This window comes from Peromyscus leucopus, chromosome 14 (assembly GCF_004664715.2).
Source record: "Peromyscus leucopus breed LL Stock chromosome 14, UCI_PerLeu_2.1, whole genome shotgun sequence".
NCBI classification, from domain to species: domain Eukaryota; kingdom Metazoa; phylum Chordata; class Mammalia; order Rodentia; family Cricetidae; genus Peromyscus; species Peromyscus leucopus.
In genome coordinates this window covers 65,052,078-65,064,250 of record NC_051075.1, presented here as the reverse complement: position 1 = coordinate 65,064,250, position 12,173 = coordinate 65,052,078, and positions in this window count along the sequence as shown.

The window sequence follows — 12,173 nt, the reverse complement described above, 5'->3', positions numbered from 1 at the left end:
GGGCAGAGGGTGGATGAGAGGGGACAGGGAAATATGTGGGATTGGTATACATGATGTGAAATCCACAAAGAATCAAAAGTAAAAAAAATAAAAATAAAAAAGAGGCATTAAGGGGTAAAGATAGCCCAGGATAATTGGGTTCCAGACATGAACATTACAGCTCTCCATAGTTACTGAAATTCTAGTTAGCCAATCAGCCTTGGAGAATCTTTAACAGAGATGCTATTATTATGGGAACTTTAGTTCTACTATCTTATAAATAATCTGACAACTTCTCAAGAAAATCTCAGGAAGTCCATGCCCACTCTTGGGTGTGTGCTATCATTTTCCCAAGATCCTCTCTAATCTTTCCAAATGGCAGCATTTAAAATCTATTATAGGAGCTGGAAAGAGGGCTCAGAGGTTAAGAATGCTTACTGCTCTTGCACATGCCCTGAGCTGGTTCCAGTACCCACATCAGGTGGCTTACAACCACCTATAATTCCAGTTCCAGGGGACCCAAGACCTCTGACCTCTTCAGGCTCCTGAATTCCTGTGCATGTACCCCCACACAGACCCAGAAGAGGTGAAGTGAGTGACTCTCAGGACTTTGAGAAGACCTCTGGGGCGGGAAGATGGTCTCTTTGTTTGTATCTACTCAACCACAGTCCATTGCTTCATGTTTTATCAATGGCAGAAAGTTGGCTAGCCCTTTGGGACTGCATTATTTCTTTACATGGAACTGTACAAATGCCTGCCATTTGGGAACCAGCATGTTCAAGTAAAAGATTGTAATTCTTGCTGTACCACTCACACTACTTTTTAGCAGTGAATGGATTGTTCCCATTATTAGTGTCTTGGAATGATATCAGAAGGCATTTATTGAGAATTAGCCTGTAAGCTCCGTGGAAACAGGGATTAGGTTTGATTCCATGCAGAGCCATATCTGTAGTATCTAGCATAACCGCTGATAATTAATGCAGAGGTGGCAAAGAAGTAGCTGTTGGTCGGTATCTTAGCTGCTATTCTACTGCTGTGCAGAGACAACGTGAACTAGGCAACTTATAAAGGAAAGCATTTAACTGAGGCTTCACTTAGCAGTTTCAGAGGGTAAGTCCAGCATGACAGCTGGAAGGCAGGCATGATGCCGGAGCAATACCTGAGAACTTCTGTCTGATCCACAGGCAAGAGTCAGAGAGAGAGAGAGAGAGAGAGAGAGAGAGAGAGAGAGAGACTAGGCCTGGTGTAGGCTTTTGAAACCTCAAAGCCCACCTCCAATGACACCTTGTCCAACAAAGTCAAATTTTCTTCTACAAGGCCACCCCCCCCCCAAAGCCACCATTTAGGGACCAAGGGATCAAGCATTCAAATATATAAAGCATCCAAATACATAAGCCTTTAGAGGCCTTTCTCAGACCACTACAGTAGGTTATTTGTGAGGTAGCAGATATCTTGTGTTAAGTGACTCTCATGAGTTACATCATTTTAGACTTGCAATGTTTGCAACTAAAACTCAGAGCATGTCAGAGAATACTGACACCTGGATTAGTCAGCCTGACTCCTTCCTAGATTGCAGAGAAACTGGGAATTGCCATTTATTACCATATGAAATGTATAAAACAACCTCTAAGTAGGAAGAATTTATGTGTGTGTGTGTGTGTGTGTGTGTGTGTGTGTGTGTGTGTGTGTGTGTGTGTGATGTGTATGTGTTTACACGTGCATATGGAAGTCAAGTCAGTATCAGGTGTCTTCATCACTCCTCACCTTATTTTGAGAGACAGGGTCTCTCTGAACCTGAAGCTCATTGATTTGTCTGGGCTGTCTTGTCAGCAGCCCTAGGGATCATCTTCATGTCTTGGCCACCCCAGTGCTGGGTTTACAGGTATGTACTGCGGCATGTGGATTTTTACCTGCTACTGGGAATCTAAATTCAGGCAAGTACTTTACTGATAGTGAATTCTCTAGCCCCAATAGAGGTGGTTTTGAAAGTATGTCTGACTAGTCAGCATGTTATTAAGCACAAAAATTAATTAATCTTATAAACAATGAGAGCAAAAATCAAAAGGCTGACATGTTAATTTAGCTAGAGATACTTGGGGGCGGTATTTGGGGGTTGAATGAGGGGTGATTCTGAATGATCAACAGTTAATCAAAAAAGCTTCCATCTTATATTTTTTTCAGATGTTGCTCTTCTGAGCCAGTCATTCATCTTAAAACTGTTGCCTTACCATGTTATTATAGGTCCTGAGTAGGAGGCATTGATCCTTTCAGGATTGGATTGATTTCTATGGCTCTAAAGTTTCTGACAGAACCCATGAGTTTTTGCAGGGGTGGAGAACAGAACTGACTCTCTGTGTCCCTGGCACTACCTTGCCATCTCCATCAGGAGAGAGACGTTTGGCACCGCTGTGCGCTTGATTGCTCATGGCTTGTTTCCTGAGCTCCTTTAATGCTAGAAGCCATGTTAAGTATTGAGACTGATTTAACTCTGTGTCTGGAGTAGACTCCGTAAGTCAGCCTACGGATCAAATAAATCTTTTCATGTTGGATGTGGGCTGGAATTTGTAACTGGGATCTGGCTCTAGCATCTCCTCAGCATGCCGATCTTTGTGATTTCTGTTGAATTAATTCAAACAATATCCAGAGAGCAGAAGACAAGCAGAGTATCTAACAGAACAGAAGGAGTCACTCTCAGAGGGGAGAGTGGACAGTGGAGGGTGGCCATTGTGGCCATCCTTGTTAAGGCTGATTTTGTGCTACTTTGTGAAATCTCAGGAACAGATGTGTTTAACTGTCTTGGTGATTGATAGGTCTGTTTAGATTAAGAGAGGGGGAAATAGCATGTCTTGGTTGCTTAGCAGGGAGTCTCTGGTAGTAATCTTGTGAGCTTTGAGGATCTCCTATCTCCACGCAGGACTGGAAATATGACTCAGATCTCACTCTTTTGATCAGTGATCAAAATTTGAGCTCCTAGTTTTATAATTTAGGGAAGGGTCCACCCTCAAACTTCTAATCCTGCTAATATCTGACTCACTAACAGAGGTCGTGTGCTGTGTTCTCCTAAGAGCTTTGTGGTCTCCCTACCCCAGTCTCTGCTCTTGCCATTTTTCTAGACTCACCATCAACTGTAATGCACATTAAGCACATCTGAGGAGACTTGAAATCCGGATACCTGGGTCTGATCCCAGAGAATCTGGTTGGTTGGTTTAGGGGAGGGATCTGAGAATTGGCTCTTATTTTATGAGCACTGCCTGTAATTCTGATGTGCAGTCAGGACTGAGAGCCATTCTTGTAGAAGACGAAGGTGCTTCTGGAAGACATTTCTCGCCCTTTGCCTTTCTGGTGTCCTTCCTCACCTAGCCCATTTTGTGGTCTCTCACTTCTGTTGGAAGGTGTTCTAATGACCCTCAAAGACTGGACCTAATCAGTTTAGAAAATCAATAAAGAAAGCAGGCTATGAAACACAGATTGTGATATGTTCAATAATGAGCTTTCTTTTAAATCACAAGTTAATTAATTAAGGAAATACTAAACAAACCTGAGCTAGAAAGTTTGGTCATTTTTCTATAACCGGTATTCCCTGATATGGATAACCTGCCAACAAGCAGCAAAATGAGCCCTAATTAGTACTTTTCTGTGAAAAGATCTTAGAACTAACTCAAAAGAAACTGAAACAAATGAAAATGACCAATTATCATGGAACAATAAAACATTTGTCATTTGCCGTAAAACATCAGGCAGAAATAGTTTCCAGTTGGACAGTTTTGCTAAGAAGCAGCTAGTCCTTGGGCAGTTGGATGGAGTGAGGGAGAAGGGACGCCTCATGACCATCTCTGGAAGCTTGCCCCTGGTCATGGTGGGGGAGAACAATGCTTCAGTTAGTCATGCTAAGAATATCAGTATGAAAAACTGCAAATAAAGTGCCGACGAATACAATCTAGCAATGAATGAAATGATAGCACCATGGCCAAGTGAAGTTCAGTGTTACAAATCAAAGGTCGATCAATAGTGGAAATCTGCTAATGTACTTCTCTGTATTAATGTAATGGGCAAAGTGTGGATTTCAAAAGATGTGGCAGAGGTGGCTGGTGAAAGTCAATGCATGTGCTGAATGAACAGTAAGGGTGATAGATAATAATATTGGGAAGTTATTTTCAGCATGCTAAGTAGTAGAAGTGTAGAACCATTTTTTTTTCCCAGAATGACTTTTTTTTTAATTGACTGAATTTGTTCTTTGACATTTTTATGTATGTACTCCTGTTTGCTTTCAACCCCATCCATCTCTTACCTCCTTCCATCTTTGTTCCTTGTCCTTCTCTCTACAGGTCCCTGTCCCACACATGCCTTTTGTTTGGCTTTGTGACATTCTGTTGGTGCCATGCCGTCTTCTCCACGTTTATGGTTGTACCTGCAGATAGATGCTACTCTTCATCCTTATGGAGAGATGCTGATCTTTACAGTGAACAGTGGTGAATGCAGAGATTTATGGCTGTTCAGAGGACTGAGTATAAATGACAGCTGAACCTCAGATAGGACATATACATCCTGTCCAAGGCTTAGACAGCGTTATAGAAGAGAGAGCATAAGGAAGGCTAGAGGCAGAAGAGAGAACCATTCTTGAAGTTAGAAATAGGCAAGGATGCCAGGGACCAGCCTCAGCAGTTTCGAGGGTCCTGAAGGGCAAGGATGTCTGGCAGGCACAAGAAAAGACTCGGACACACAAGTTGGTGCAACCTGATAAGTTTTGTCAGATCTGGAGATGTGCGTCTTTTCTGCCTTCTCCTGATCTGACTCAACCCCAGTCTTTTATTGTAATAATATAAGGAAATAGGGGATGAGAAAATTCAACAGGTGATTGGGTTTTTTTTACAATAGTTTAAAAAGTTCTTTTTGGAAATCAGCAAAGTGTACCCCATGCCCCTTGATTGCACATAGAAGTTCCCAAGAAGAAAGCCAAAGCATGCCAGCTTATTCTTTCACAGGTTAATAATTATCAGAACATCTGAGGTTATCAATCCAGAGGCCATCTATTTGCGATTTTTCAGAAAGCACAGAAATACAAGCAATGGTTTAAGGTACCAGACTGCAAGCTCCCTCTCAGCTTAAATCCTTCTTCATCTCTCTGTAATTTGTCAGGTTGTTTTCTAACTAGTTCTGGACAACTCTTGTCTTTTATCCTATCTATGTATCAATCCATCTACAGTTTTCTGCTACCAGCCTTCTGGGTTTTTCCTATGACCTGCATAACAGCTTTAACTTCTGATTGTACAATCTCAATATATTTCTAATTTCATGGAAATCACCACGGGGGGGGGGGGGTGGAGAGAGAGAGAGAGAAGAAAGAGAATACCATAAAAAGCAAATAGAGTGGGAGGATTACAAGAACAAGTAAGAGTTGGATGGGTGAGAACATGACATGCATACACCATGAAGTCTGCCCTCAGGACTGTTTTCTCCCTGGTCCACAGAAGGCAGACTTAATAGACTATCCAGCGGGGGTGGGGTGGGGGCAGGCCGGGAGGGATTGATGTCCTCATTCTCGGGTACCTCCAGCACAGGTTCTGCTGACAACATGTCAGGCTTTTAGTATGCTGTTCCAGCACAAGGACCAAGGATGTGGCATTTCTTACCAGACAGCAAGGAGTAGAGAGAACTGGGAAAACAGTATTTTCTGTGTGCCAAGCAAATAATCTAATACAAGACAGATGCTATTGTTCCCATTTTACCAATAAGACAATACAAACAAGGAAAGATAGAATCCTAGAGTCTCACTGCCCATAGGAGACAACACTGAGAAGCAAGTCTTTGTGTAGACTACCCTAGAAAAGAGAATTAATGATACTAGGAGACTTGAATGAAGAGAGACTAGAAGACAACTTTGTAAAGAATACATTTCTTCTAAGTTTGTGTGTTTTCTTTCTTTGTGCATATGTGTATATTCAGTTCATGTGTGTATATAGCATGGGTATACATACATGTGGGCACCAGAAGTCAACCATGATGGTCATACCTTAGGCACCATTCACCTTGCTTTCTTAAGTCAGGGCAGAGGGAGGCCCCTGCTTGCCACCCTACAGCCAGGAGTGTCTACAGAAGAAGGAGATGACCTCATAAGAGCTATAAGGGCTATAGCTAAGCAAGTCTGTTAGTGTTGCTCATCATTGCCAAGAATTGGTGCAAACCATCTAACTGCCCATCCAGAGGGGCAGAAGGATAGACAGTGGTACATTTATGCCACACAGTACTAAACTACCTTTGAAAAATTACCATTTCTCAAAAACAACATGTGGCAATTAAGTGTACCAGGTTTCAGGTCAGAAATGGAGAACTGAATCTCATTCTGACCACTTCCTAGCTCTGTGGTCTTGGAACTCAGTCCATCCCTTTGCTGTTTGTGAAATAAGATAACAGTAAAATAGTCACAGTAACAGGCACTTTACTTGTTGGAGTTTATGAGAGTTAGAGGAATTTAGCACAATGTGTCCCTTTTAGTTCCTGTATACTTGAATGAAGGAAATAACATTTTCCAGCATTTGGTACATACAGAGAGCCTCAAATAGAATTTCAGGTGCATTTACTTTGTATTATGCAGTGTTTGTGTACATAGAAATGTGTTTATTTACAATGTGTGTGTAGTATTTTATAAAGTTATTAAAATTTATTTAAAGAACAAAAGACCAGGATTTGAAGTCCCTCCTTTTTGAAATTCATTTTGACTAAAGCAAAATGTGACTCACTACTGACAGAAGGACTCTGAGGTCCCTGAAGGGAAGCTGCATATCTACCAAGCTTGGAAAGTCACTGTATCTCATCAGGGAGTAGGGAGGTGTCCTAGCAGGAGGCAGGCACCAGCTCCAGTCACCATGACAACCATAATCCAGTGTCAACCATGGAATTTGGAAGGAAGGAAGGTTTTTTTTTTTTTTTTTATCATTCAGACTGCCCTCCCCAAATATTTTTTTTTTTACAGCAATCCTCTTTCCTCCATGGATGCCACAGCAAGAATCCCAAGCTTTGACCATAGAACCAAACAGCAAATGGATGGTTTGGCACAAAGGCTGTTTTCCTAAATGGTCCTCGTTGGCAAAGTTTACCTTTGTAATGATGTGAACCCTTGGACATGGTTTAATAAGCATGATAAGAACATGGTGTCCAGATGAGCGGCTTCCTCTTCACAATAGAATTCATAAATTTTTGAGTTATTTGGAGGTCATATTGGACCTTAGATGAACTCCTACTTCTGTGGCTCTTGCTATGATGGTATGATTCCTATCTTGCCTCTTCAGTGGCAGGTGCCTCTGTTCCTCCATAGAGATGTCTTCATTGTAGGAGTTATAGTCATCAGAAATGATTTATTTTGAACTCACAGATCTGCCTTTGTAGAACTTCCACCAACTGATTCTAATTCTAGGTCAGAATCAACTCAAAGAAAGCCTGATTTCTTTTCTACGTCTAAGCTTTACAATAGTTTAGAAGCTTGTCATTGGATGATTTTGGAAGTGGTATTTATTGCCTCTGATGGATATTTTGGGGATTCTGAGATACTTGGGGCATGAGAACAAATCATACCTGTCATGCTTTTTGAGTGCTATTTGAAAGACCAATGTAGGCTCTCTTTGTCAACCCCTGGTATTGTGATTTGATTTATTTATTTTTATGCAAAAATGTGTGTGAACATGTATGTGGCTACATGTGTGTAGATGTGCATGTGTGTGTGGGGAGATAGGATGGTGTGTGTGTGTGCTTGAAAGCCCCAGAAGACAACTTCATGTAAGTCCTCAGACACTGTCTGCCTGCTGATTTATTGAGACAGGGTCTCTCACTGGCCTGGGACTCACCACATAGGCTAGACTGGCTACCTGTGTTCTCCAGGGATCCACTTGGCTCTACCTTCTCAGAGCTGGCTTTATAAACCTGCTACTACACCAGGCTTTTTCTTCTGACACGGGGACAGACCAACTGAACTGTCTCCTTGGACCTGATGGTGTCCTGTTGATGTAGTCTGTCCATCACAACTGAGGACACGTGTTTTCCACCTGAATGTCCCAATTCTCTCAAAGAATTGTTGTTCCTTTGCAGCTCTTGGCCTTATGGTACGAGGGTTGATTTTCAGATCCGTTTCCTTCCTTTAACTATTGGTCACTCTTGGGCAGGGGGAGGTGGGATTGCATGCATCCTGGATTCCTAAGTGCCTGTCATATACTGGGACTTGAAAAAAATGTTGAATAATTCTGTGGCTGGGCCAGGAAACAGAGGGGCCAGAGCCTTGTGTACTAAGATGCCTTAATTTTCTTAATCTGTCAGTTGTTGGTATCTTATATTGAGCTGCTGTAACAGACTGCCACAGATGGGGCACTAAACATTTATTACTCATAGGTCTGGAGACTGGAAGTCCAAGGCCAAGATTCTGTCAGCTCCTGTATGTGCAGAGGGTTCTCTTCCTTTTTTTGTACACTGCCACTTTTTTACTGTGCCCATACAAGGTGGAGGGACAGCCAGCTCTCCAGTGTCTTTCCTTATACAGCTCTAATACCACCCATATCCATGACCTCATCTATCCCTCATTGTCCCCCAAAGGCTGCACCTCAGAATTCCATCACATTTGTGGGTGTCCCAACATTGAAATATGAAGGGCATTTAGTTCATACCAGTGAGTGTGTGGTCTGATGGATGACAGACCCAAGTTGTCGTCTTTTACCAAATGTGACGTCACAGACCTTTTAGAACTCTAGCCAAGGATAAAGACTGATCTTTTTTTTTCTCTGGGATCTTGCCAGAAAATGCAAACTTTTGGGTCTTAAGCTATTAAAAAATAAGAAAAGGTGTGGCCGATAGACAAGTAGGGAGTGGAGTCACCTGCTCTAGAATTCCCAGTAAAGCCCCACAACTGAGACCTCAAAGTAGTGAATACTCTTTTGTAACATTTGCAGTCTGTCCACCTTCCCATGTTTAGGAGACACCAATTAAAGCTGGACTCATCCCTGTTGAATCATTTCTCCTATGGATTTAAGAGGTTGATATTCAATGACAGAGAGAAGCATCCCTCAGAAGGGACTGCTCCAAGATCCATAAGAGATGCGCGAACCACTTTCATCTCCATTATCATGAGAACAAACTGGTGGTCCTCTGTTATCTCCTCTACCCATGCTCTGACCCTGCTGAAGTGTGGGGCAAGGTCCTGAGGAGAGGTAGGAGGCTCAGGGAAGCCCTGTGAGGCTGCTTTCTTTTTTTTTTTTTTTTTTTTTTTTTTTTTTTTGACAGTTTTTGTGTGTTTGCGTTTTTGCTCACTTGGTAGTCAGGCCTCGACTCACAGATCCGCCGCTCTGCCCCGGTGCTGATAGGCTGCGCCCCCCCGCGAGGCTGCTTTCTTATTATGAGTGTGGCAGGGACATCTGAGTTCCTGTGCTTCTGGTGGATGCTTAGGAAGGGGTGGCATTCAGTTTTTTAGGTCTTCTTAGAACAGAATTACCTACTGAGAGAAGCCCCCCCAGAAACCTCTTCCTAATGAACTTAGAAAGCAAGAAAAAGACAGCGGGTTATGGTCTAAAGTGAGATCACATTTCTCTTTGAGGCATCCACATTATAACATTTTACCCACTGAAATCCTGTCCCCAATACAATTCTGGGTGCTCTATAAGGACTATCTCTCAACTATACTTGGGACCAATTCTCTCTGTCATTCTCCAGCCTCTACATGATGTGCCTATATTGATGCTATCCAGACCTTGCCACCCTCAGTCCCTCTGGGATCATGATCATTTTGTTGGTCTTGTCTAATAACCACACTTCAGGGGAGGATGGGCTTCTCTCTACTCTTGCCATTCCATCTCTCACCTGGGCCATGTTTTTCATGTAGCTCCCAGAAGCATTTCAGGGATGTGAAAACCACAGAGAATAGCTTAAATTTTCTACTAGTCACTATATGCCTAGGCTTTTCCCATATTGGCCTCCACAAGGCCGCTTTCCTCCCTGCCTCCTGGCCAGCCATCAGAAGCAAGAAGCAGTTCCTTATCCAACACTGGGATAACCCAGGGTCCTCCCTTACTCAGAGCCCATGATACTTCCCTCAGCTTTCCTCAGTATCAAGAGGAGAGAGAGAGAGAGAGAGAGAGGGAGAGAGAGGGGAGAGAGAGAGAGAGAGAGAGAGAGAGAGAGAGAGAGAGAGAGAGAGAGTTTTGCTTCACCTTAATATGAAGGTCTGTAACTTTACAGAAACACACCCCTATTTTTCACCATATTAAGTGAAATAGCACCAGGGCATAAGCACTTGCTTGCTCCACTGTCATGGTTCCTGATGATACCAGATGGGAAACTATTTATATATGAGTGGGATAGTTTTCCTAAATTAAAGTATGATCTTGAAAATAAGTTCACATCTCCTTCCTTCAGAAGCAGATACTATTTGTAGCATCAAAGATTTTAAATTCACACTTGGAGAGAAGTATCCTACTACTTTATTATTATAATCATGGCAGTAAGGGCATATTTGCTTGGCTATCCCAACCTGTTCCCTTTGCTAGAAACCCAGCTACTACTTTGTAATTTTTTAATTTTTTAAATTTTTTTTAATTTAATTTTTTAAATTTTTAATTTTTTAAATCAATATTTACCAAGCATCTACAAACTTTCTGTTTTTGTGGAGTTCACAATCAATAGCAAAGATCAGCAAGCTTAAGTGGCTAGAGAGTAAATATTTTAAGTTTCGAAGACTATGCATTCACTTTTAACTGCTCAACTCTGGCCTTGTAGCATGTCATAAGTCACCATGGACAATCTGTAGATGAATGGTGTAAGGAAAAAAATCTGCACTGGATACTTGCTAAAAATGACACAAAGCATTTATTCAAGTCACTGTAGGAAGGGGGAAAGACTTTGCTATGGAACTACTTAGACCGGAACACAGCAGAACAAGATCTTGAGGATGGAAAACTCCTAAGAGGAATGCAACTGAATATCAAGGATAGGAGATTCTCATTAGACCAACCAATAGAGTTATTTTGAAAATCATGCCAAAGATTTAGGTGAAGATTTGAATGACATCAAAGGTGAGGGGAGTCTTATTAAATTGACTTGGTGGAGGTCTTGCCACATTTGAGCTTAGTAGTCTTGGTGGCAGATTGATGGTGGTACAGTTGAGTGTACTGACCGAAGTTTAGTCCAAGAACCTTTGTTTATGCCTGTATTACAATAGGACTCCATAAGAAGCATGCGGCTGGTCTCCAGGATGGTACGCAGCTACAGTGCACCTTGAGATATGTTTACAGGTCTATGGGCATAAGGCATATGGAAGATGTGTCTAAACACTTGGAATTTAAAAGGGAATAACAAGTATCAAGAGGCAGATAGTGGAGGAATGTATGCTGGGCAAGATGGAAATCTTCAGAAGTTCTGAACAGGGAAGTGATCTGATTGGATGCCTGGAAGGGATGTGTCTTTCTGGAGTAGCATGCTGCAGAGACATGGAAACTTGGAGACTAGTTAGGAAGTTACTTCAATGGCCCAGATACCAGTGAATGGTGGCCAGCATCATGGTAGTAGCAACTATTTTGGTAAGAAGCAGTTGGATTCTGATATAACTACAAGGTAGATGAAATAAGTTTTGCTGATGGTCTAGATTTAAGGTGTATCAGAAAGAGCAAAGTCCAAGGATGGCCTTAAGAGTTGACACTACCTCTGGAAGAATGGCTTTTTCTTCTCCTGAGATGACCAAGGGTGAGGAAAGCAGAGTTGGGGGTAGAAGACCAAGGCTTATATTTGTGACTTATTAGGCTGTAGACCAGATACCCAGTAAAGATAATGAATGGCCATTGGGTGAACTGATCTGTGATTGAGGAATCTGGTGCTATAAGTCTGAGTGTCATTGACATGTACATAATTCTTATTTCCTTATTTTCTTCTTTTAAATAAATAGTTAAAATACAATATACATCAATTTCTCCCTTCCTTTTCTTTTATCCAATCCATCCCATGTCCTCCCTGTCCAGTTAACCCATGTCTCCCCCAAATTCTTCTCATGCCCATAGCCTCCTTTTCTATGATTATTATGTATATTTGTGAATAACTACATAGATACAACCCACTGAGCTTGTCTAATGCTGCTTGTATGTACATGATGTCAGGGATGATCACTTGGTATTGTATAATTAGTCAGGGGGCTCATCTCTAGGGAAGACAAGCTCTCCCTTCCTCATCAG